The 25872-nt window shown below is 43.5% G+C and overlaps 1 protein-coding gene across 2 annotated transcripts in view; it reads left to right on the forward strand.

Annotated features, from left to right (window-relative positions):
- Window positions 1-468: 468 nt before the first annotated feature.
- ELOVL5 (ELOVL fatty acid elongase 5) overlaps window positions 469-25872 on the forward strand; it is an 84283-nt gene continuing 58879 nt past the window's right edge. Inside the window, exons 1-2 of one of the 2 annotated variants that reach the window (XM_032409647.1) lie at window positions 469-630; window positions 14037-14144. The gene's annotated coding sequence lies outside the window, so the exon portion shown is untranslated. The remainder of the gene's footprint in view (window positions 631-14036; window positions 14145-25872) is intronic. The other variant, XM_032409646.1, reaches the window with a different exon arrangement.

Below are 25872 nucleotides of genomic sequence, written 5' to 3' on the forward strand. Positions count from 1 at the left end.
TTTGAGCGCTTTTCCCTGTTGCCTGGTTCAACTGCAGACCTTCGCTCCGGTGGTCTCCGTAGGTATTTCAGCTAAAACCAAGGAAAACTGGATCCCTTTCAGAATCAAAAAGGAGATGGCTCCGAAAGTGGGCTTCTTGTCGTCCAAATTCTGCCACACAACCTTGCCCAGCCTGGCTTTCAGAGATTCAGAGTTCAGGGCATCAGGAACTTCACCGCTGCTATTGCGCAGGCTCTGCGTTCCACGCAGGCTTATTAGGAAGAAAGGGGGGAAAAAATTGCCCGGAGACACGTGAACCCGAGGGCACCAACCCGGGCTTTGGCTCCCCACTGCTTCGGATTCTGGAATTTACAATCACGAAAGTTCTATTGTCTCGCTATTGGCTCCAGGGCCGCATGACATCATAGCGCTTGATTCAGCCTTCGGGCCCCGATTGGCTGGCCGCGCCATTGTGACGTCACGGTCAGCCCACGTTCTGATTGTAGATACCCGGCGCCTTCCTCTTTCCATCGCGGCGGTTTCTCGCTACCGGTGCCTCCCTCTAACATCCTCCTCGGCTCCGCTGGCCACGGGCGCTCCTGCAGCCGCCGCGCTGCTTCTCAAAGCTGCTGCTGCCCCTCGGACTACGAGGTAAGCCGTCAGCTCCTGGAAACTTCTGTCGGGGGCCGCCGCTCGGCCATGACACCCGCGCGAGCGCGCGGCCCGGACGCGAGGGCTGCGAACCGCGGTTAGGACCGGACCCAGGGCAGAGTTACGGCTGCCGGCGCGGCCCCGCGCTCGATCCGCGTGGAGGAGAAGCCTGGCGGCTCCGGCGGGCCCCAGCCCGGCTCCCCGGGCACCGACGGCGGGCGCGGGAGCGCGGTGCCCGCCGCCAGGGTGAGGCTGGGCGCCTCGGGAGTTCCCACCGTGCTGCAGTCTCACCTGTTCGGCGAGGGGAAGCATCCGGCGGGCATGTTTGCACGCTGACAGGCGCCGCGGGGACCCACGCTGTGCCCAGACCGCAGGCGGGAGGGATGGCTCTCAGAGCTCGAGTCCGCCCTCCCTGTCGGGATGAACTCGCGGATGGGAAGTCCAGGGAAGCGCCCTCCGGAAGAGCGAGTGCGCTCTCGGGGCAGAACGAAACCTCACTGAGTTCGGAGAACCTCTGTCGGGTCGCGGGTCGGTTCGGCACCGAGAGCCAGGGCGCGCCCTCCCTCGCCCCGCGCGGAGCTCGAGGAGCCGGCGGTGAGGGGACTCTCGGCCTTTCCTTTTTCCCCTTCCTCTTCTCGCGTCTGCCTGCCGGAGGGAAGCTCGCCAGGTCAGGGCCACTCGGGTTTTATTAAAACCAGAGAACAGCAGCCTGGCGGTACTCGGAGAGGGATGAGGCCGGCAGGGAAGCGGGGGGGAGGGGACCCGAGGGCGACCTGGGCGGCCCTTTGGGGAGTCCCAGCGCGGGAGCGGCTGGCCGGGAGGGAGGCGCGCGGCGCGGGAGCGGCTCTGGGGCGGCGAAGCCCTAGGGTTGTGGTTGTTAAGACTTGTAAGGAAAAGTGCCCTTTTACAGTTTCCACGCTTGTAAGATTCCCTCCTCTCTGCCGCGTCTGTCCCCGCGTCCGGGTGTGGGGGCGGGGGGAGTCGTGCCTGGAGGAAGAGTTGTTCTTTTTAAACCGTCTCTTGAAACCGTTCCGTGCTCTTGCACTTTGAGGGTGATGGTTTCCCCTTCTCACGACTATAGTTAAGCTCATCTCCCCGTTTCTTGATTGCAAATTTGTAGAATGCATTATGCCAACTTTGGTGCTCCGGGAATACGATTCTTCCATACCTGGGGATCCGGTATGGAAGAATCCGGTGCCTGACTTATTAGCTGGGCTGGGGAACCGAGAGGTGCCAGCGGTGGGCGGGGGGATTGTGGCCAGGAAGCAACCTTAATTATCAAATAACGGACCCGTGGCAGGAAGTGCTTTTTAGGGTTGTACGGAAGAGCTAATGTTGCTTGTTAGATTTGGTAACTTGTTCCCCTAACTGCTTGGTAGATAACCTGTTGGTTTGTACTTGTTTTGCTTGCACATCTCAGCCAACACCATTTGGTGCAGAATCTGCAGATACCGACGTAGGCGGTTTTGCATTCGATGGCTGTGGACGAACACTAACTTTACATCTTCGGTTAGGACACGAGTGAATCACTTTTGTAGTCAGCTCAGATGCTGCCTGGGATTCTCCCGGAAAGCTCCGCACTTGAAGGAGAAATGTCGCTCATGGCCCTTTTAGGTTCTTACCCCAGATTATAACTTCTCATTGCCAGGAGCTTTTCTTGTACCGTTTCTCTTTTTGCATTTTCATTTCTCTTCCATTTCTAACTGAAGACAAAAAGGAAAATGTTATTGATGGCTACAGATGGCTAATTTTACAGAATATGGAACTTCGCTGAAAAGTGAAAGTAGAAAGCATATTAAAATGTGTCAGATTTTTCAAGAAAAGTGCCTTATGACTTCAAATACTGTCCTCATTCCCTTAACCCAATTTTCTTATGTATAAATGGGTGTTTTCTGTTGCAGAATTTTTACAGATTTCAGGAGCTACAAATGAAAGCTCGGCTTGGGGTCCACCAAATAGTGGTTTAATAAATGCTTCCTTATTTTTCTTCCTGGGGAAGGGGCAGTGAGATTTAGAGGATGTAGCCAAGAATAAATCTCAAGAATCTCGAGTAACTGGGAAAATATTCAAAACTTTAGGTTTTCACAGGTACAAATTCCGGGATCCCTATGAAGTCACTAGGATTTGTTCAGTCGGCCGTGTGCCATCTTTGTAACTCTGTTACACTTTAACTTAAAAATCTAACCTAGTCAACCTAACAGCTTGTCATCTTTCAGATCCACCTAAAATCTATGCCCTTCCCTTTTTTTCTAGATGCCTTTTTTATTCATTGACTTGTCAGTTATGTGTACTTTGTGTATGTTAGGAGAGGTTATATACAAAGTTGAATGACACAGTTCTGACTCCAAACGTCTTCCTGAATTAGTTGATCTGAATTAGTTGATGTGTTAATCCTTTCATACCCATACTAAATCTATGCCTTGGACTAAAAAGGGGTCAAACACAGATTTCTGGAGGACTTTCGTGAGGATGTCTGGGAAAGCTTTATGTGGCAGAGCTATCTATGTTAGGCACATCAGTGCTTACCACTGTAAGATTGGTTAGGATGCTTTCAGTACAGGAAACAGAAACCTGACTCAAATGGGCTTAAATGACCACCTGACTTGAAAAATCCTCAGGGCAAAACTTTCTATCCATAGTCCATAGGCTGGTTTTGCAAGATGACTGCCAGCAACGATCTGGACCCCCATTAACATACTCTCATGTAGGCACTTCACTTCCCACCACCTTTCAAAGAGGGTCCTTGGCTTTGAGGTGATTAAGTTAAACCTGGTTACTTGAAGTAATAACTAAAACAATGGAAATCTGACAACCTGGGAGACCCATCCCAGAACTGAGGAAGTGGATTTAAATCTCACCTCACCTATTGGGCTGCTACCATACCTTCAGTGAGGGCCAGTGTGAACATGGGGAAAGTCAGCCACATTGTGAGCTGTAAGGGCCTCCAAGATGTCAGTACTAAAGAGATGATTGGATTAAAGTAGGTAGAATTGAGTCTACATTTGAATGTAGCCTTAAATGTCATAGAGGAATCTTACTGATTTGAAGAGATAGGACAGGCATTCCAGGAGAGAAGGAGTTTGGAGAGCAAACATCTGTGGAATCACTGGGCAAAAAGCAAGTAGCCCAGTTGGCTGAAGCTGATAGTACAGAAGTGGAAGAAAAGGTTAGAAAGGCAAGTTGTTGATGATAATAATGGCTGTTTATTACTGGGCTCTTATTATGTGTCAAACCCAATTGCTATTCCAATTGCTATTAATTGGTACCGTGAGCCTTCCCACTTTACAGATGAAGAATTGGAGGCTTAGCGAAGTTTAGACACTTGGCCAGCGTCACAGAACATTCGAGCCCAGGTCATCTTGAGCCCCTAGCCTGCCCTCTCTCCTGAGGTTACAAAGTAGCACTGAAGCTTTTGAACTAGGAGTACATTATGAATGCAGTGCTCCAGGAGTATGACTCCTACCAGAATGTGTAGGATGGATTGGCTTGGACAGATGCTAGGACTGTGGAGATGGTTTGGGAGGCTGTTAGAGGTGGCCAGGGCAGTGAGAATGCCCCAGGTGGAGCTACAGCCATGAGCACAGGCTGGAGAGAGCTAATTAATTGTATTAGATTATTTCTAGGATAAGATCTATGAGACCTGGAGACCAATGGATTTGAGGGCCAACAAGATGAAGAGCACTCATAAGACCGAGTGGTCAAAGAAACGTGGTGTTATAGAAGAAGAAAAAGGAAGCTTTGCAATCAGGTGGAATATGCAAACAGCCCAGATACATATCTGGACAAGCTGCTTCCCACACACACACACACACACACACACACACACCCCTCTGTTGGCCACTTTCTTTTTGTCGCCCTTCTACAACTACGTGTTTCCCCATTTTATCCATTTTCAGAGTTGTTCATATTTTAACATATCTTGGTAGAGATGCAGGTTATAATCCGTGGCCTCTTAAAATCACTGCAGGCACTTCACATATTAATATTACTGAAATCGGGATGCTTCTCAACTTTTAATGAAGTATCATTGGTGAGAGTAGGAAAATCCAGTATTGATAAAGCTCATGCAGCTGGAGCCAGAAGTAAGAACCAAGGCTTCTGGGCTCTATCCATCAGCTGACTTACCCAGCTTGTGTAACAGATAGGAAAATCAGTGATGCCTCATGATACAGGATTATAGTAAAGCACATACATAATTCTTTATTACAACTGAAGTAATTTGAGAAAATGGGAAGGCATAGTTGTTTAAGTAGGGGGGCCTCACCCTTGTATAGAACCTGGCTGCCATGGCTTCCTATCCTAACTTGCCACCAACCAAGAGAAAATCAACTCTGGGTATTGGTCTTTTTTTCTTTAAAAGATTAAGGTGACTTCCAAGAACTAAAATTTTTTATTTTCACTTTTGCCAAAAGCAAATCCCTTGTTTCTGTTTGACTGGGGGTAGAGAGTGGAAGTTGAAAGCATTTAGGTCTTAGAAAAGCAACGTCAAAATCAGTGATGGAAGTTACAATTTTCTCTTTAAGAGGTTAAGTTTAACTGCTGGACGTGTTCTGGCCTAGCAAAGTAAATTGTTTAGGAAGGTAACCTGACCTAATTTTGAGTATTTGTAATAGAATCTCCCCCCCACTCACCCACACATATCCCCGATGATCCCCCTTTGAACCCATAAATGTTATCATTAGCAAACTGTTTGGTTCCCACTGGGCTCCTGCTGGCATATTTCCTCAATGGGAATTTTTCTTTTTTTTTTTTTTGACTCGTGTGTATTTCCTTTTAGATTTGTGTGGTCCCTGGATATAAAGTATTGGTCCTTGGTGAGTGTTCAGAAAGACTAAATTTCCACCCTTCCTCCTCCCCAGACCCCTGCCATTTGTGTTTGAAGTACAGTGATGTGTAACCATCTTTCTTAAATTAGACATTTGTACTTTTGTTTGATGTCTTTGCTGACAGGGATTTAGGAAATCATTTCTTTTTAAAAAATGTTTTTAGTGCTGGTACTGTCATGCTTTCTCTCGTTAGGAGAATAACCATTTTCTTGAAACACCTGCAATTTCTAAGTATAATCCTTCTACTACGTTAGCACCCTCCTGCTAGCACATGCTGGTTACAGTTTCCATCTCTATGAAGTTGCCCTTTCCTGTCCCCATTGTCAACAATTTCACCCTGTCAGGACAATCTTTATAAGCCCATACTAAAAAGACCTAATTAGGACGCCTGGGTGGCTCAGCCATTAAGCGTCAGCCTTCGGCTCGGGTCATGATCTCAGGGTCCTAGGATCGAACCCCGCACCGGGCTCCCTGCTTGGCGGGAAGCCTGCTTCTCCCTCTCCCACTCCCCCTGCTTGTGTTCCCTCTCTTGCTGTGTCTCTCTCTGTCAAGTAAATAAATAAAATCTTAAAAAAAAAAAAAAGACCTAATTAAAGCCATGCTGGAGAATTGGCCATTCAGGTCTTTATTGTATCTGTTATGCTGAACCCCAGAGTACCTGTTCTCCTCTTGTCTTGGCATAGCAAATGCTACTACAGAGTAATTGTTATGAATTTCTCTTTCCCCAAAGAATAGTTCTCATGATACCAAATTCGATAATTATTCATTTACTTCTCTGGGAGTTTGGCAGTGTGGTGTATGGCCCCAGGGGGTAGTGTTCAGGGTACTTCTGCTTCAGTCTTTGGCAGAAGAAATAAATTACTTTCATATTTACAGAAGTTGTTACCTCCATCTGCCGTTTTTGTGAGCAGATATGAACCTCTGTGAAAATTTGAGTTTTCCTTCTTACAGAACTTCTAAATATTTACTGTGGATCTGAGGTACATTTATAAGAGCGTCTAGTATGTTTTGTTTTGTTTTAAGTAAGCAAAGTTGTGGGAAGTGAATTAAAGCAGCTGCCTTTCAGGTTAGCAGCCACACATCTGGATGGGGTTCCAACTCTGCCCCTTATGACTGGGTAGAACTTGGAGGTGGTAATACCTGTGCCTACTTTGGAAGGGTGTTCAAACCGTCAGTATTAAACATGAAAGTTAAGTAGGGGACTGCATTTGATGATCATGGTAAAAAGATCTCTATTGTATAGGATGTCCATTGAAGCATTGTTTATAATAACAAAAGACTGTAAGATACAATTGTAAGATGCAATAACAAAAGATTGTAAGATACAATTGTAAGATACAAATGTCCTTCAGAAGAATAAATTACAGCTGGGCAATGCAATACTTTGCAACTTATAAAAAGAATGAGCCTATTCTGTGGGTGCTGAATATAGCTGTTCAATAGCACATGCTAGGCACTTTTCTAAAGTGCTCTACCGATACTTATTTTGGCCTCACAAAACCCCAGAAGGTAGGTACCCCAATTTTACAGATGTGGAAACTAAGAAAGGTGAAGTGACCTGTGCAAGGCTGCACAGCCAGTAGCTGGCAGAACCAGGTTTCGAATCCAGACAGTCTGGCTATAGTCCGCTCTCAGCCATCCTGCCACAGGAAGCCTCTGAGACCAGGCAGGCATCTTTGCATTTGCAGCTCTAGACAGAGAACTAGAGGAAACAAAGTTGAGTTTCTTATTCATCATTACATTCTGAGAGGTTGACAGTATAACCAATATAGAACTTTTGACAATAACTAAACAAAGGTTTAGACAAAGAAAGCTAATTCTTAACATTTATCATCAGTCTTGAAAGGGTGACCTTTTGTTTCTTCTCTGAGTCCTTTTTTCAGAATTCTGCAATCAGGTAATCAGAAGCACAGGTACTGTGTAGCTCTGGAAGAGCTCTAGAATCATTGGTGTAAAAAATCCGTGCTCAAAAGCTCAGGTGCCAGTAGGCTGGACTGGTGTGACTGGCCATGGGCATCCAGCATCAGTTTCCTTACCTGGCCTCAGCTGCAGCTGGTTTGATTTACAAGGTGTATAAGACCTGAGAGGTGTGGGCTGGGAGGGAAGGGCACCCAGATCCTCTAGGGAGCCTCTGTCTCCAGCTTGTCTGATTTCCCTTGGACTGAGGTGTAAGTCATGTGCAGTTTGAGAACATCTAGTAGGTCATTCTGACACAGGCCCCGTTAAGGGCCACCTGTTTAGGCTCAAGATAGACACGTTTATCACCACCCTTAGTTCTCTTGGGATTATTAGACTCTCAGAACTTTTCATTTTCTTTCTGGGTGTGGGTCAGTAGATCTAACAACATTGTGATGGTTATGGGTACCACAATTCCTAAAATAAGAGAATCACAAAACTCAGAGTGGCCTACATATTAACATGGACTGTGACCAGGTGGTAACTCTTGGCTTTGGACACACTCTGTAGAAGAGATGAATAAATGATTCTACATTGTGTTTGCTTTTAAAAGTGCCACATTGTGACAAACTTTTCTTTTTTTTAGATTTTTTTTTTTTTAATTAGAGAGAGTGAGCACAAGCAGGGGGAGGGGCAGAGGGAGAGGGACAAGCCAACTCTTCATTGAGCAGGGAGCTCACACGGGGCTCGATCTCAGAATCCTGAGATCATGACCTGAGCCGAAGGCAGACGCTTAACCCACTGAGCCACCCAGGCGCCCCAAACTGTGTGTGTGTGTGTGTGTGTGTGTGTTTTAACACATTTGAGCTCTGCCTCTCCCTCTCCTCATTCACCTCCATACCCAAGTAACATTTGTAAAATGTGGGTGTTTGGATTCAGTTTAAACAAAGAAATGTGTTTTCATGTCATGTGCCTTACTTATGTTACACAGGCTCGAATTTAAATCCTTCAAGACTTCTCCTGGGGGTTGCATAACCTATCTTTGTAAATTATATTTTTCCACCCTCTTTTAATTTCAACCGAGGCTATGATGCTGCTTTTGTGTATTCATATGAATTAGCTTGAAGAACATGATAATTTACTTTGAATATTCAAGTAATCACATCAGTTAAGAGACTGCAATCAGATAAGAATTATAAGTAGCTGCCTGTAGCAGAAAAGCTTAAAAGCCCCTTAAATGTTTGTCTCCCAGCTATTTGCAATTGGCAGTCTGACTTAGATGTTTAGGAATATGAAGCATTTCGTAGACGCTTTAAGCTTAGTCTTTAAGACAGCCATTGGAGGCATGCAAAAGATCTGGATGTCCATGATGGACTTTGGCCATTGATTTTCTTGAAGCATGCTTACAGAGGAGACAGTGGTTGCCCTGTGAAACAGGTCAGAGCTTCTCCAAAGAGCCCCTTAAACACAGTATCTCAGGACCTCCATGTCCCAAGGAGAATGCTATAAATACTATGCTCGCTTCCTCTTCAGAGCAGCTCCTCTTTGTTTACTTGGCAAGGAGTGGTAGGTTTGCAATAGGCTCAGTGACCCCAAAGGATAACGGCTATGAATGCAGTATACAGTGGGAGGGGTGCTTTTCACTGAGCCTTGGTACAGAGCTTCATGCTTGAGTTTATCATCATTTTGAGAAACGGGACTGGCATATTTTAAAGGGCTTCCCAAAATTCAAGATTTAGGTGAGTAATTGCAAAGTATTGTTGGAAGACCAATCTCAGTGGGTGATATATGTGGCCATAGGTTTGACTGTCCACCCAATTTCCATCTCATTTCCTTCTAATCCACCTCTTCTGAGCTTCAGACTCCACTTCTCATCAGCTAGGTTCACCTGGATGCCCTCCAAACCTCTCCGCCCTGTTAGCCAGCTTGGTCAGGAGCACCACCATCCACCAGTTTGCCCAAGCCTTCGAGCTGGCAGTGGTGTCTGGGTCCTTCTCTCTCATCAGCCATGTCCTTCCTCCCCCCACTCTAGCTGTCAGTCACCAAGTATTGTCCTTTCAGGCTCCTCTCTGTCCCTCTCTGCGGCCCCTTCCCCTCCCATCGTCCAAACCTTGCAGCACTTCGGTTCCTAACTGGACAACTGTAGTTTCTCCCTGTCTCCTTCCTGTCTCCCCTATGGTCTGGTCCCTACTCTCTTGTCACAGTGTTATCCTGACATGTTAACAGGATCTTTCACTCCATCCTAAAAGCTTCATTTTCTCTCTCTCCGGGGCCGTTCTTGATCCAGCTTCATTTCCTGCCACTTTCCTGCATGCACTCCTCACTCTCAACACACCACAGACTTCCATTTCTCCAAATGTGCCTGTCTGTCCCCATCTCTACTCTGCACAGGCTGTATTTGAATGCCTCCTCATCAGGTGCTCCCCAGCAAAAACAATAAACACAAAAGTAAAGTGAATTCAGTAGCAGAAAAAGCCCTGTTCTTCGTGAGTCAAATCCTCACACCCTAGAGCCTGTGATCCTTTTGATTAAATCATGTTCCCACCCCTTTCTGCTTGTTTAACCTTAGTTCTAATACCTAACCTTTGTGTGCCTCAGTTTCCTCATTCTTAATGTAAGAATGGCTTTTCCTTTTCTCTTTGCTCAGTGTCTGGCATGTTTATCTCTGTGTCCTCGGTACGTATAGACCATCAGGCAGGTGGTAGCTGTCTAGCAATTATTTGCATGACTGTGTCTCCAAGATGTAGCTTTCAAGTATCAGTTCAGTAATCTGTGCTAATGGCTGTGTGGAGATGAGTGTACCTTGATAGCCTGAGAATGCGTAATATTTCAGGAATGAGGAGCCCACCTAGCAGGGGACTGTGGAGAGCTGGCTTCCCTGCCTGTAGGGTTACCATTTCCTACTCCCAGCTGAGGGAGAAGAGCAGCAGTAACCCTCAGATCATACAAATTGCCAGACCTCCCACTTAGCCAGGAGCAAAGGTGACACGTGCTGTTATTTTAAAGGACCTTGCTTATTTGCATATTACCTTGTAAAGCGTTCATGTAGAGTATGCCAGTGAGAGACCACACCTGTGGCACTGTGCCCAGGGAAGGAAGAGAGTAAACTCTGGTATCTTGACATACAGCTATTTCGTGATGAAATAGTGATGGAAGCTGACACACTTTTTTAACCTTATTTTGGTTGGCCACAACATTGATTCCAGGTTGAAGTAGACTGTATAGGTTGGACAAAGCCTGTCTGTGTCAGTAGCCACACGATCATTAATTCATTGATCATTCACACTCACTCACCATTGAGGAATCTTGTGTGCTACCCTCTGCTAAGGAGTATAGATCCTGCCGTGACACATGACCGTACACCCACTGGCAAAGAGATTATAATCCAGCGGAAGAGGTGAGGTACGTACTTGAGTCAACATAATTATTGGTACTGTGGAAATGGCCATGTCTTTTACAGTAAGGTTTGGCTGTAAGTGATGGAGATTTTAAAACAATAGTGGCTTCAGCAGGGGAATCTCAAAATAAGGTAGAAGTTTATATGTCCCATAAAAGGTTGCAGAGGTGGTCCAGGACTGGTTTAACCATCCACAGGCTCACTGCTAGCTCACTGTGCAGCAGGCTTAGAGTGTGATAGCCCCATCTTCCAGCCAGCAGGCTGAAGAGACAAAGAAGGGGCAGAAGGGTCATCCATGCCTTCTCTTAGGGTAGGTTCCCAGAAACTGCCCCTAGATAATTTTGCTTGTCTCCTTGGCCAGAACTTAAACATGTGACTACATTAGCTGCAAGAGAAGCTGGAAAAGTCTCAGTTGATTCTGGCCATAAGCAGCTAGAAGTCCTGCTACTCTATACAGAAGTTAGGCAATAACCCCTAATCTATACCACAGGTGGTAGATGAGTTTGACAGTCCTGCCCATGTGGAATTTAGATTCAGGGGGAGGATACTGACAAGTGAACAGGTGTCAATACTACAGTGATGGGAATTATGAGTTGAGTGCAGGGTGCCAGGAGAACAAACAGGAAGGACACCTCATTCGTATGGGGAGGATCAGGAAAGGTTGCCTGGAGAATAAGCAGGAATCTGGTGGAAAGAGGAAATAGGCGGAGTATTCTAGCAGAGGCTCTGAGAGAGGGGTTGGGGGATGGAGGAGCATGTGAGGAACTGAAAAAGTCAGTGAGGAAAACCAGATGAGGAAGCAGAGGCCTGATCACGTGGGCCCTGGGGGGGCCACACTGAGGAGTTTGGACATTTTCCTGCAAGCTTTTAACTGGTTGTGAGGAGGTGAGTAACCAGAAAGATGCTTTTGGGGGGTGAGGAGCAGTACCAGACTGGAGGCAGAGATGATCCATCGGGAGGGAGTGCATTAATCCAGTCTAGATGACCAGAACAGTGGCTTTGGGGATGGAGAGAAGTGGGTACAAGTCCTGTCAATTTCATGGAGCTTAAGAACTGGGAAAGAGGGGCACCTGAGTGGCTCATTTGGATGAGCGTCCGGCTCTCAGTTTCAGTTCAGGTCATGATCTCATGAGTCATGGGATCGAGCCCCGGGGCAGGCTCCAAGCTTAGCCGGAGTCTGCTCAAAAGATTCTGTCCCTCCCCACACATTCTCTCTCTCTCTCTCTCCCCCTCTCTAAATAAATAAATCTTTAAAAAAAAAAAAAAAAGGGGAAAGAATTTAGAAATAACTTGGCCTGCCTTTTCACTTGACAAATGTTGAAAGCGAGGTTGAAAGTTGAAATAGCTTGCCCAGAGTCACCCAGCTAGCTGTAGAACAGCACCCAAAACTACCTCTGCCTAAAGTTGTTCTCCTTTGTCACTGATGGATCTGCCAATTTGGCAGAACAGGGCATTGTGGGCTTCTGAGAAGGCAGAGAGAAGGAGAAGCTAAGAGGCTTTGGATCTGGCTGGGTCTTAAGAAATGAGAATAATTTGCACAGGAGAATGGAGAGGGCCTCTGGATAGAGCAAATTACATGAGACTGTGGAGAATCCCAGGTGTGTTTGGTGCTCCTGAGTTCTGCAGTTTGAGTCCAGTGTAGGGTACTACAAGGAAGTAGTAGAAGATAATGCTGCAGAAGTATTTTGAAATCATGGAACCCTTTAATGTAAGACTAAGTGGATTAGACTTAATTCTTTAAACAACAGGGAGCCAATTAACACTTGGTATCAAAGGACTTAGTGTGATTTTCTTGACAGCAAATTCTGCATTTCTTTTTTTAACTTTTGCCTGTCTTGGTGCATTGTATCAGGTGGTTGTGGTCAGCAGAATAGCAGCACCCCAAAGATGGCTGTGTCCTAATTCCTAGCACCTGTGAAGATGTTAGGTTACAGGGAAAGGGGAATTAAGGTTGCAGATGGAATTAAGGTTGTTGATCAGCTAACTGAAATAGGAGATTATCCCAAATTATCCAGGTGAAATCAGTGTAATTACAGGTGTCCTAAATTGTGGAAGAGCGAGGCAGAAGAGAACTAGAACAGTGGTGGTACAAGGAGACTTGGTCCAGTGTTGCTTGCTTTGAAGATGGATGAAGGGACCTTGAAACAAGAAATGCAAGCAGGAAGGAGGATTCTCCTGTCGAGCCTCCAGAAAGGAGCGCAGCCCTGCTGCCATCTTTGATTTTAGTCTGAGACTCATTTGAGACTTCTGATTTCCTGAAATGTAAGAGAAGTTTGTTTTGTTTTAAGCTCTTTAGTTTGTGGCTGTTTGTTACAGTAGCCATGGAAAACTAAAACAATGGTATTTGTTTGCCTAGTGAAGGAGAGCTGTGCTTTAAGAGGGATCAGTGGGACAGATCCATTTGTTACAGGGATTGGCTAGGAGGAAGTTCTGCAGGTAGAGAAGTGATGGGGTGAGCCTGGAGGGGGAGGGGGCTGGGGGAGGGGAGGCTGAAATTGCAGAACTTCTACAAGACCAGAAGCCTGGGTGGTGGCCAGGTATCCAGGGCGGGTGAGGGATGGAGTGTACTTTCTCGGGGCTGGACTCCAGGGAAGGTTATAGAGCCGGTAACAGAAATATGGGGATCAGAAGGAAGAGAAGATTGTAAGAGAAGTATGATGAATTCAGTTTCTGGCTTACTGAGTTTGAGGTTCAGGAGCTTCACATGTGTGGAGGTGGAGAGAGAGCAGATGCAAACTGGCCCTCGATGTCTAGGATTGGGATGCAGGATTGGGTGTCACTGGTCATGATTTTTATCTGTACTGTTTCTTTAAATTTCTCCAGCGTAGAGACTCAGCAACCTTGTAAAAAATCCAGTTATGTTATATTCCTTAAAATTAAGAAGTTTTGGGGCGCCTGGGTGGCTCAGTTGGTTAAGCGACTGCCTTCGGCTCAGGTCATGATCCTGGAGTCCCGGGATCGAGTCCCACATCGGGCTCCCTGCTCAGCGGGGAGTCTGCTTCTCCCTCTGACCCTCCTCCCTCTCGTGCTCTCTGTCTCTCATTCTCTCTCTTGCAAATAAAATCTTAAAAATAAATAAATAAATAAATAAAATAAAATAAAATAAAATTAAGAAGTTTTTCCTAGTGCTTTACCAAAATTATTTCTGCTGCCATTCGGATTCTATATACCCTTAAACTTTTTAATAAATACAATTAATACTAAATAAATAACCAATACATTTAAGTAAAATAAAAATAACATACTTCTGTGACCCTGTCTTGCATATTTTATGTTCTGTGCTGCAGGTCACCTTCCCAGAAGCCTCTCTGGTTCAGGTTGGTCTGTCACCGTGCTGGTCACTTGGGGTCCTATTTCCAGGTCCTGAAACTGTGAGATCTCCCTTACTGAGTCAGGTAGGATGGAGCCCTAAACAAAGCTTGGCTTGTGCTGGAAAAAGAGACGTGGATGCTTCTTGCTATATCACTTCCATAGCTGTTTTAGAAGTATCAATTTGCTGTTGGAACTATGTATACACCTATTTTAGGCGTGGTTACATCCTGAAAGTTCTTGGTTTCCAAATTCCTTTGTTCTTCATAATGAGCTTGGTTGTAGTGATTGAAATTACAGCCTGTTTCCTGAGAAATGGGAGAGAAACCATTTCAGGGCAACTGTGTAGAACGTATTGAGATGACAGATTTTTTTTCTGTGCACCACATTGCCTTCCCTTCCCATCAACTGCCTGTTGATGCTGTTTTATTTGTTTGATCACTGCCCTTTACTTGGTGGCATTTGCACCATGTAATTGGAGCTTAAAAGAAGAAAAGGAAGATGTTTCAGTAAAGACTGTACTAAATATAATTAAATTTTTTTAAAGCCTCTGAAGATAGGAGGTATGGCTAATAAAGTAATGACTTCCATAAACCACACATGAAATCACTTTGATTTCATTGAGTTACTTATATTTAATTCTTCAAAAAAGGAAATACGGGGTGCCTCGGTTGTCAGTCGGTTAGGGGTCTGCCTTCGGCTCAGGTCATGATCCAGGGGTCCTGGGATGGGCCCTGTGTTGGGCTCCCTGCTCAGCAGGGAGTCCGCTTCTCCCTCTGCCTCAGTTGCTCCCCCTGCTTGTGCTCTCTCTCTCTCTGTGTCAAATAAATAGATAAAATCTAAAAAAGAAAAAAAAGTTTCAAAAAAGGACGTAAGAGTGAAACAAATCTCATTCATTCTGGCTAGACCAACTAAACTTTCTGTTCTCCCTTCCCTTTGCCCTTTGATTAAGATTTATGTGTCCTAAATTGTAGGTTGTCATTTACATTAATCGGTATCCCTATAAGACAAAGCCCCCCCAAACATCCAGAAAGCGGAAACGGAGTGCAAGATGGTTTGAAGCCCTGTTGAAAAGGAGAGGAAGGAGAAAGTGTTGGTCTCGTTCGGTGCCCATTAACAAGTCAACTTTTTCTTTGAACTGAATTCTTGTTTCCCCTAGTGAAACAGTCTACTTGGCTTATAGGCATCTTTGTAACATTGTCCAAACTAAGAAAGCAAATAGAGGAAACATTTTGTGGAGAGAAACTTACAAAAATACCTGCTCTGTGGCTATGACCTAAAGGTGAATGCTCTGAGCTCTGGATGAAAAGTATGGAGTTTCTTCCTAACAGATGGGAGTAGGTAATGTACCTTTGAGCAAGTAAGTGTTAAGCTTCACACAAGATTTGTTCTCTCATTGACACTGCTCTGTTCCAAACAAATACACTTCAAACAGTGAAAGGAGTCATGCTAGGAGAGGTGAAATGTCACTCTTAGATTCTTATTTTGGAGGAGAAGGGAGTGTCATGCAGTTTTCTCCCTCTTTTGTTCGTATCCATTCTTTGTCTCTCTGCTGACCTGCTTTTTCTTCCTTCAGCTGGGACTCTGCTTTCCTTCTGGTAATTAGAATATTTCTGTACAATGTCAGGGCCATACCTGCACCTGACACCTCATTTAGAGGAAGAAAGGAGGTGAGCACACAGCCCAGCTGGTGATGCTGGAAGTAGATAGTGACCATGCTGCAGCCTGTCGGGGGGAAGCTTTCTGTCTGAGGAGGCTGCATTTTGAAGTTTTGAAAAACCTGCATGATGCTAGCTTGAACTGAATTGCAAAATGAGTATAACGAGGACCTAGTGAAAATTGACAACTGAAGTGACAGGAGACAAATGGAAAGTGTGGTTTTTTACAAGGTGTTTTGTTGTGGCAAATTGAAGTCAGGAAAATGAATTTTTGACTTTCATTCTAAGCTAGCCTTTTCTCTTTCTATAAAAAGAATATATAAGTACTTCAGCTTTTGTGTTGTGGTTGATGAATGGACATATTCTCCTTGCAGAGCTGCCTAATGTGATTGAGCCACAGGAAACTTGCAGCTCTTGTTATTTATGACTTTAAATTTTAGTTTTTGGTGAGTTAGAGTGTCCACGAGGAGTAGCCTCATTTGGAGGGGGCGTCAGTATCATTCTTTGACTAAAGAAACTTTCAGAGTTTTTATGCCCACATAGTAATGCGAAAATCAGCTCATCCTGTCTGATTGGTGTTGAGTTTCTCATCATACCATACTATATATAACTTGAGCTGGTGAGGAATCAGTAAGAACTTAATTATCTCATGGGGTACTTTATTTTTTTTAATTTAAATTTAATTAATTAACATATAGCGTATTATTGGTTTCAGAGGTAGAGGTCAGTGATTCATCAGCCTTATATAACACCCAGTGCTCACTACATGATGTGCCCTCCTTAATGTCCATCTCCCAGTTACCCAACCCCCCCCTCCACCTCCCCTCCAGCAACCCTTAGTTTGTTTCCTATAGTTAAGAGCCTCTAATCTCATGGGGTACTTTAAAATATATTTATTATGTTTCATTCATTATCGTTAGCTTGCTTTCAGAATGACTACATTTAAACGAGCTTCAAGTATTTGAGGGTGCAGTTTTTAAACTCTGTACTCCAAGTGAAATTTAACTCCCACTAAAGTATAAAGACATTCTTTTTGAAGTATATTTGGGATATTCGCTGTTAAATTGGGAAGCTAAATTTATAATATCTTTTTAGTAGTAAAACCTTGTAGAGAGGGAAAGATTCTATACACAATTGTTAATACATCAGCTCTCAAAACTTTTGGTCTTAGGACCTACAACTTTCAAAAATTAAGAACTTCAGAGAGCTTTCATTTATGTGGGTTATATCTTGGTATTTACTCTATTAGAAATTATTTTTAAATTATTTTTAAATAACAATTTAAATGGTAATACATCTAAAAATAATAATGAGTCCATTACATGATAACATAAATAACCTGTATTTTCCAAAACAAAAAAATTAGTGCAAGTAGGCATTGTTTTGACATTTTTACCAACATATTATGCATCTGGCTTAATGAAAGACAGCTGGGTTCTTTAATCTACTTCTGCATTCAGTGTTTTGGTATATCACACGTCATGCAGTCTCTAAGACACTTTACAATGATGAGAGAGATGAGATTAAACACATAATCTCTTAATAATATAGCACAAATAGTTTGGGTCCTGTGGAACCCCTGAAAAAGGGCCCAAGGACCCTCAGGGGTGTCTGGGCTATACTTTGAGAAACCTGTTCTAATCAGATCCTATTTATTTAATTTTAAAATAAGGACTGCCTTTCTACTTAGCTACGAAAACACCTTTTTTTTTTTCTTATTTCAGCAGCTATTACCTCCTGAATGTCCCCTTCATATTTGAACATCATTAGGTAGGCTGGTTTGGGTCATTTTATCAAATAAATGTGTGGGGTACCCTATTTAGGATAATATTTAAAAGTAAATCCATGCCCTCTAACAATACTGGTTGCTTGTGTGGATGCTCATGGAAGACTGTAGTGGTCAGTTTTTTTAAAATCCAAAGCAGAAAGGACTAAATTAAGAGACTAAGGTCTCAATAGCATAAATAGCTTTTTAGATGTTCATTTTATTTTTTTATTTGTCCCATTCTGTTTGCTATTTATACATTAATATTTGGGCCTTTAAATTGACTGTTTTTTGGAATAGTTTTTAAAATAGCTGATTTTTTTGTTCATGCCTATTTGATATTATTTGCCTATTTGACTTTTTCTTTAACTGTTGATTTTGGACAATGCTTTTGCTTTAATAAAAATTTGTTGCATCCTGTCCCACTTCTCCATCTTGTTCTGTTCACTCCATTTAACCTTTGTAATTTCATGTGTTAAAGAAAGGTTCTTCTGACCTTTTTTTTGTAATGTCTGATGACATAGAACTCTAGTTGGGGTTTAGTAAGCACTGCATACACCTCTCCTTGATTTTACTCTAGAGGATTCTTTCAAAATGTTCATAATCTCTGGTTCTGTGATCTCTACATCAGGTACATAGTGAACAGCACTATTTCTACATACCAAGATTTTTCCAGGAGGTATATTTTGCACTGTCCAATAGTCAATAGTAGTCACAGGCAGTTATTCAGCACTTGAAATACCACTAGTGCAACTGAGGAGCTGAGTTTTTAGTTTAATTTTAATTAATTTACTTTTAAATAGCTACATGGGGCTCATGTCCCTCTTATTGGGCAGTGCAGCTCCAAGGGTGTCTGGCAGCTTCTTTTTAATGACTCATGCCTGGCTCTTTCTTGACCTCAGTTTCTTGCAGTCTCTTCCATTCATTTTTAGAAGAGTTTTTTGGTGTATTTTGTCAGTTTTAGAAGTGTTGTAGCAGGTAGATTTCACTGTCTGTAGACTGCCTTATCACTGGGGAGGGAACTAGAGGGAATGTTGGAGCTGAAGAAATGGAGGCTGTTGATACTGGCTGCTTTTTACGAGATTTTGAGATGCTTCTAGATGAGATTTAAGGGGAAAACAAGGTTACGGGAAGGATTTTTAGGTTGGGGAGACTTGAACAGATTTGTCAGCAGAAAAAAGAATCTTGTAGACAGAGGAAATTGAAGGTAAAAGGAAATCGGAGTTAAATAAATTCTTGAAAGAGGCAGGAAAGGATCCAGAGTGCAGGTGGGAAGGTGGAAAGCCACTTTTTATGAATTTGAAGGGAAAAGAATGATTTTTTTTTTTTTAAGCATTTGAATTTTTTTTGAAGTGAAAATCACATAGTATTACCCATTTTATTTTATTTTATTTTTTTTTTTTTAAAGATTTTATTTATTTATTTGAGAGAGAGAATGAGATACAGAGAGCATGAGAGGGGGGAGGGTCAGAGGGAGAAGCAGACTCCCCGCTGAGCAGGGAGCCTGATGTGGGACTTGATCCCGGGACTCCAGGATCATGACCTGAGACGAAGGCAGTTGCTTAACCAACTGAGCCACCCAGGCGCCCGTATTACCCATTTTAAAGCGGACAATTCGGTGGCGTTCAGTTCAACCACAATGTTGTGCTCCCATCACTTCTAACTCCAGAACATTGTTGTCGCCCCCTAAGGAGACCCTGGGCCCATTAGCGGTCACTCTTTTCTCCCTGCCCCCACAGCCTCTAGGCCACCACTAATCTTTCTATCGTGATGCATTTGCCTGTTCTGCATATTTCATATAAGTAGAATTATACAACATATGTAACCTTTTGTATCTGGCCTGTTTCATTTAGCATAATATTTTCGAGGTTCATCCAGGTAGTAGCATGTAAAAAGTGACCTGACTTAAGGAGAGGGAGTTTTTAGGAATTCATCTTGACATTTCAAGTCTCAGCAAAGTCAACAGTTCCTCCAGTTGGAGTTCCCTAGGACTAAGGTTCCACAGAGGTGGACACAGCATCCAGAGTATTTATCGAATGGCTGACTGTGACGTCCATTCTGAGCAGGGAAGTGCACTGCCAGGGGCCAGAGCTGGGGGCGGGGGGGCGGATCAGAGGTCTGAATCTGGTGGTGGTCATCACTAGGAGCAAAATGACTACCATGGGGGGAATGGGGAGGGGGAGTGGATGGGAAGGAACTTGCTTTAAAGAGGGGGAGGAATGTCCTCTTTCAAAGTGGGGTAAATTTGAGGTCCCAAGTTAGAGAATAGATGTGGAAACAGGAGCCCATCTAAAGTGGGGGTAATCTCTTGTGGTCATAAGTCAGTGTCACCCAGAACTGCTCGCTGCAGTGAGCAGGTGGGCAGACCCAAGTTTCTAAGGAGGCAAGTGAGGTGGAAGGCTCTGTAATTGTGGCCTGCTGGGTAATGATGCAGCACTGCTGCTCTGAGGACTGCTCACTCAGGTGGAAGCAGGGGGAGGTGGGAAGCAGATGTGGAGTTTCTTTCTGCTTCTTTGAAGTTGAGTCAGCCATTCTGGTTGGTGCTGAGATTAGTGATGGAGTCCAGCGGTGTTGACAAGCAAGGCCACCGCAGGGCCCAGCTGTTTTCTCCTGACTGTCTCCAGAATAAAGTTCTGAGGACTTACTGGCTTCCAAAGTTTTCCCCATTTTGTCCCCAGTCTGCTGGCCAGCCTCACAACCCAGCACACCACCTGTTCCACACACAGCTGTGTGCCGCGCACTGAGCTGATGGTACCTGGTGTACCAGACTAGGCACAGCCCTCAGGGACTTACATACTAACTGTTAAATGGTATTTGGGGTGTGATTGGAAAGTAAACTGAAAGTCCTAACCTAGACTTGGGCTTTGAGGGGAGATTTCTCTGGAGTGACCAATCTGTTCTAGGAGGGTTGCGGCATAAATAAAGAGAAGCAGGAAGTGGGACAGGTGGACGAGGGTGCTTCCATGCATAGGATCTGCCAGAGTAAAGGTTGCAGTGGGGAAGGGGGAAGGAAGCGGGTGTGGTTGGGGGGTGGAGCACTGGAGGGGAAGGCAGAAGCTGAGCTAGAAGCTGGTATGAGCTAGTGCATGAAGAGGGCACTAAGCAAAGTGAGGGACTGTAGATTGTATCCAAGATCAAAGGACACAGTTGAGATGCTTCAGGCAGGAGTGGCCTGATCAAATTTGGTGGCTTACAAATACTCTGGTGCAGTGTGGGGATGGATGGGAGGGGACAGGAGTGGATGCCTGGAAGTCCTCGGTCTGGATTTGTCGTACAGATGGGAAGAGGATGTTGATAAGGAACGCGGGGGATGGTATCAACAGGTGAGGAGGTGACTGAAGTGCTCTGGTACCCTGAGCCTTCTTCCTAGTCTGTCCTTTCATGCCTCCGTGCCTCGTTCTGTGCTTTGCCTTCAGCGTGAAATACCCATCCACACTCCGCCTCCTGGACCTACCTACCGCCTTGAAAAATCCTTAATAACCTGGTCATATGCCACTTGTGTGAAGGCTTCCCCGGCATCCTGTTCAGAAGCAATCCACTTAACAAATATTTGTGGGGCTCTCACATGTTTTAAAGTGCTTTAACTCATTGCTGACGTGATTTTCTAGTGAAGGTGGTGTTATCACCTGCAGGTCAGCTATGGGGCTGCCTGATGTAGTAGAGGTAAAATTAGAGATGTTCCTCAGGCTCACCCAGTATCGTAGTTCTTCCAGAGTATGGCACCCCACTTCTCTGTGCCTTCATATTTGGAATACCCTTCCCTCATTCCTTGGCCTATGCACACCTACTAATCTTATGTCAGGCCAAGCCACTGCTCTGGGGAAGCCTCCCAGCCCCAGATCTCTGCTTCCTCACCGTAGCCCTCACCCCTTTGGCTCTCCTCTTACCTGGTGCTTTTGTGGTGTTAACTTTCCACGTGTATGTGATTCCAGTTACATTAGACAATTATAGACTCTTAAGGTCCACTCCATCCAAGAGAGTGCCTGGAAATAGATGGCATGCATAAGTATCTACACGTGGCTTATAATCTTTGTAAATTTCCACGAGTCATAGATAAGGTATGGGCACTTTAAAAAGGAAAAAAACCAGCATTTGGATATAAATATCATACATTTGGCTATGACAGTGTAAGGGGTAGCAGCCTAGAATTTGTTTCAGATTGAAGAATAATGCCCAGATGATTCTACTTTGCTGTATCTTTCCATCAATTGTTTTGTGCTTGGGTAGGACATCTAAACATGTGAAAAGTTGGGCAGTAGTAAATTGAGTGGGAAACAAATGGCATTTTGGAAGAGAAGTTGTACACTGACCTTCCTGAAAGAACTTAACCGTGGGATGGGATTTTCATGTTACAAAGTAGGCCTGTAGGGTGGGGCAAAGTCGGGAGACTTAGGTGATCTTTAGCACAGTGTTTTCCTACCTTTTCTCAGTCTGTGTGGAGTTGGGTTATCGGTGTCTGAAAAAAGTCCTTGGCCTCAGGTTAATTTGTACCCCCAGAGGGGTGGGGGTTATTTATGCAGGTTAATTTGTACCCCCAGGGAGGTGGGGGTTTATTCATGTAGGCCTTTTCTAATGTTTGCACATATCTGGAAGTTCTTCCATATGTCAAACCTCAAGCTGATACTTCTCTTTTTTTTTAAAGATTTTATTTATTTATTTGAGAGAGCACGAGAGGGGGAGGGTCAGAGGGAGAAGCAGACTCCCCGTCAAACAGGGAGCCCGATGTGGGACCCGATCCCAGGACTCCAGGATCATGACCTGAGCCGAAGGCAGTCGCTTAACCAGCTGAGCCACCCAGGCACCCAAGCTAATACTTCTTTTTTATTTTCTTTGGAGATAAATTTTGATGTTTTGTTTGTTTTTATGATAGCTCATCCCTCAACTTTTCGTCTTGCCAAAACCTAGTTATTTCAAACTCACTGCCATAGGCCTGGTTTTTCTTTTTTTTTTTTTTTTAAATCTTTTAACTGTACATATCCATGGTTTTTTTTTATATCCATGTTTTTTAATGTGTATTTTAATAACATAAATTTATGTAATTAATATCTAGAGATGAGATATATCTATAATCTTTTTATATGCCTGCACATCCATATTTTTAAGGGATATGGGAAAAGCTCATTATTCATCCTGGCTCTAGAAACTGACAAGTGCTAAACATGATGGACACATTCCTCATTCCCTATCATGTTATCCTCCAGAACACCCTTACCAGAAGTTTTCACTTTATTCACTTCATTATTATTTGCTTTTATGTCATTTCTAAGCAGGCCTGCTACCTGAGGTTAATATGACATCATTTATGCTGTCTACAGGACACCACAGTCTTTATGATGATTCATTTATATGGGAAAGAAAACCCAAATCAAATGTGTGTCACAGAAGCATTGCCATCAGTAATAACCATGTGCTCACTGACACTATTGTACACCATTGTCTTGGTGTTAGGTTGCCTTGGGTATAAATTGTTCCTCACAATACATTATTACTTAGGACCCAGCAGTGTGTTACAGGTATTTGTGGGTTGCTATTTTAATGCACTTGCTTAATTTCCTAGCAAAGTTAAACTTTGTCACTTACAAGAGGCAGTTAAGAGCTCAAGTTGTGGAAACAGAGGGCCACGGTTTGATGGCCCTAAAGCTGGCACAGGCTCAGGGATAGCGTGCAGAGCACGTCTGGTATGTGAGCCTCCATTTCCTTTCCTGTGAAGTGAGAAAAATAACTCTTTACAAGGTTAGTGAGAAGATTAAATGGTGCATGTGAAGTGCATGGTATCCTGCTTAGCAGTACTAAGTGTTCAGTGTTAGTTACAATTATGATTATCATTGTCGTGTTTTCTGTTTTTAATGTTACCATCCTGAAACCAGGGACTCTCTAAAGGAAGAATACTATGGTTTCATAATGAAATCCTCTTAACTCATTACTGAGGCATTAAAATCTATAATGATGGAGATTTGTTTGATGCTGGGAAAAATTAGGCCAGAGTTAATGCCATTTCATCCTATTAGACCTTGGATAGCTTATCCTAGTGCCTGCCCAACATTTTGCTGATCAAGTTTTCCTTTCATTGTGACTTAATTCTTGGATAGTGTGCCACTTGTCATCATGAGAATTTTTGTGACACAAGTAGGAGTTGATTCATTCTAAATTGAAGCTGTTGGGTCCTATGCCACTTATTTATTCTGGATGTGGTGATTGAGCTGAAAAGTGCAAGCAAGAAGACTCTTTGGGGTTTCTCATTTGTGTCCCATGAAATGCATATGAAATTTCTCTGTGAGCAAGTCAAAATATTTTTCTGAGTGCTCACTCAGTGCCTCCACATGGGATTAGAAAAATCAGGCTGTTTTATGATACTTTATTAACAAAACTAGTAATGATATAAACTGAATTTGGCTGACTCTGCTACTGATTAGCAAAAATGGCCTATCTTCTGCAAAATGTGTACACAGGTAAAAAAAACCCAACTGGGAGTCTTCGTACTTCAAGTTGTTAAATACATAAACATTTGGGGTGTTTTGGGGCTTGGGTTTTTTTAAACATTTAGTTATTTTAAAGCTAGTTTTATGAGCCTATCTTACTAGAATCAAATTTACTATTTTACAAGGGTTCCCTTATGGTTGGGTTAGGAGATTGAGTTTCTTAAAAAAAAAAAGGTCCAAAAATGACAAGATGGAAAAAATCAACCTCAAAAAAAAGAACAAGAGGGCGCCTGGGTGGCTCAGTCGTTGAACGTCTGCCTTCGGCTCGGGTCGTGATCCCAGGTCGTGATCCCGCATCGGGCTCCCTGCTCGGCGGGAAGCCTGCTTCTCCCTCTCCCACTCCCACTGCTTGTGTTCCTGCTCTCGGTCTCTCTCTCTCTCTGTCAAATAAATAAATAAAATCTTTAAAAAAAAAAAAGAACAAGAGGCAGTACCGACTGCCAGGGACCTAATCAATATGGACATTAGTAAGACGTCGAAACTAGAGTTCAGAATGACGATTTTAAAGATACTAGCTGGGCTTGAAAAAAGCAAAAAAGCAAAAAAAGATATTAGAGAAACCCTTTCTGGAGAAATAAAAGAACTAAAATCTAACCAAGTCGAAATCAAAAAAGGCTATTAGTGAGGTGCAATCAAAAATGGAGGCTCTAACTGCTAGGATAAATGAGGCAGAAGAGAGAATTAATGATATAGAAGACCAAATGATGGAAAATAAAGAAGCTGCGAAAAAGAGAGATAAACAACTACTGGATCACAAAGGCAGAATTTGAGAGGTAAGTGATACCATAAGATGAAACAATATTAGAATAATTGGGATCCCAGAAGAAGAAGAAAGAGAAAGAGGGGCAGAAGGTATATTGGAGCAAATTATAGCAGAGGACTTCCCTAATTTGGGGAAGGAAACAGGCATCAAAATCCAGGAGACACAGAGAACCCCTCTCAAAATCAATAAAAATAGGTCAACACCCCACCATCTAATAGTAAAACTTACGAGTCTCAGAGACAAAGAGAAAATCCTGAAAGCAGCTTGGGACAAGAGATCTGTAACCTACAATGGTAGAAACATTAGATTGGCAGCAGACCTGTCCACAGAGACCTGGCAGGCCAGAAAGGACTGGCATGATATATTCAGAGCACTAAATGAGAAAAATATGCAGCCAGGAATACCATCTCCAGCTAGGCTGTCATTGAAAATAGAAGGAGAGATAAAAAGCTTCCAGGACAAACAAAAAGTAAAGGAATTTGCAAACACGAAACCAGCCCTACAAGAAATATTGACAGGGGTCCTCTAAGCAAAGAGAGAGCTTAAAAGTAACATAGGCCAGAAAGGAACAGAGACAATATACAGTAACAGTCACCTTACAGGCAATACAGTAAATTCATATCTTTCAGTAGTTACCCTGAATGTAAATAGGCTAAATGCCCCAATCAAAAGACGCAGGGTATCAGATTGGATAAAAAAACAAGACCCATCGATATGCTGTCTGCAAGAGACTCATTTTAGACCCAAAGACACCTCCAGATTGAAAGTGAGGGGGTGGAAAACCATTTACCATGCTAATGAACACCAAAAGAAAGCTGGGGTGGCAATCCTTAAATCAGACAAATTAGATTTTAAACCAAAGACTGTGATAAGAGATGAGGAAGGACACTATATCATACTTAAAGGATCTGTCCAACAAGAAGATCTAACAATTGTAAATATCTATGCCCCTAACATGGGAGCAGCCAATTATATAAGCCAATTAATAACAAAAGCAAACACATCGACAACAATACAATAATAGTAGGGGACTTTAACACCTCCCTCACTGAAATGGACAGATCATCTAAGCAAAAGATCAACAAGGAAATAAAGACTTTAAATGACACACTGGACCGAATGGACTTCACAGATATATTTAGAACATTC

Source organism: Phoca vitulina, unplaced genomic scaffold, assembly GCF_004348235.1.
Source record: "Phoca vitulina isolate PV1807 unplaced genomic scaffold, GSC_HSeal_1.0 scaffold11, whole genome shotgun sequence".
Classification (NCBI taxonomy): Eukaryota; Metazoa; Chordata; class Mammalia; order Carnivora; family Phocidae; genus Phoca; species Phoca vitulina.